At 32.2% G+C, this 1,105-nt stretch overlaps 1 pseudogene; it reads left to right on the forward strand.

Moving 5' to 3' along the window:
• The first annotated feature begins 223 nt into the window (after window positions 1–223).
• On the forward strand, window positions 224–479 carry LOC123234780 (annotated as a pseudogene).
• The last annotated feature ends 626 nt before the right edge of the window (window positions 480–1,105 follow it).

The raw sequence follows: 1,105 nt of genomic DNA on the forward strand, positions 1-1,105 counted from the left end.
TTGGCACAGAGTAAGCACTATATAAATTTTAGTTATTATTAGTTTTGTGACTAAGCAATTCACAGAACAAGTCTCTATAAAATGGAAATTATACTACCCTCAAAGAGTTGTTTTGAGCAAAAGGACATATTATGGTCTATTATTAGCTCAAGTTCATACACTGTCAACATATAACAAGAATAAAAAATATGTAGATGGTGAATATTCTAAGTGGTAAAGGAAAATGGTCAGCTCATTAAGAGAAGTTTTGACTCTTTATAAAAATGTCAGAAGATAATTATCCTGAAGGAACAGACTTTTTAAAAAGGCATTTGAAAGCAGCACTCCTTAAAAACAAAGATATGATGGACCCAGAGAAGATCAAAGAACTTATTTTTTGAGGAAAACTTCTGATAAAATATCTAGAAGCCTTGTATTTCCTTAGAAAATATAGAACTATGAAGCAATGCTACTGTGTAGAAGACAATGAAACAGAGTGAATTCTTATTGTTGCAAATGTAGTTATTGTTTAGACTCCCTGAGCAGTAATTAGTGGTATATCTTTAGATGTAAACTAAATATTGTATGATAACTTATATAGGATCAGAATATCTCAACTGCCTGCCTCAACTTTAAAAAATTATTTGAATTATCTGATATAAATATAAATCAATACTGAAAGTTTCCTCAGTCAAAAAAAATAGCATTTTCTGGTATGATGAGGGTTATTAGGGGAACCATCTGATCAGCTGGGTTTGTTGCTTTTTTAATTTTTTTAAATTAAATTTATTTTAAGTAAGGACATTTTTTCACTTCACCCACCCCCCTGCCCAGAAGCCCAATGGGAGCACTTACTCCCTCCCCTGTGAGAGGAATGGGGCATGCAGTCTCTTAAGGGGATGGGAGCATGGCACAAAATCTCTAAAAGGTTTCCCATCACTATCCTAGTGTTAGAAAGACCTGACTTCAAATCTGTCCTCACTTTCTTGTTGTCTTCTTTTTTTTTGGGGGGGGGGGGACATACACAATAGATTTTTTAAAATTAGTAACAAATTAGAGATGATATATAAACATAATCAAATGTGTATTTACATATTATACACATATTTCAAAATTTAATATACAC

Source organism: Gracilinanus agilis, chromosome 2, assembly GCF_016433145.1.
Source record: "Gracilinanus agilis isolate LMUSP501 chromosome 2, AgileGrace, whole genome shotgun sequence".
Lineage (NCBI taxonomy): Eukaryota > Metazoa > Chordata > Mammalia > Didelphimorphia > Didelphidae > Gracilinanus > Gracilinanus agilis.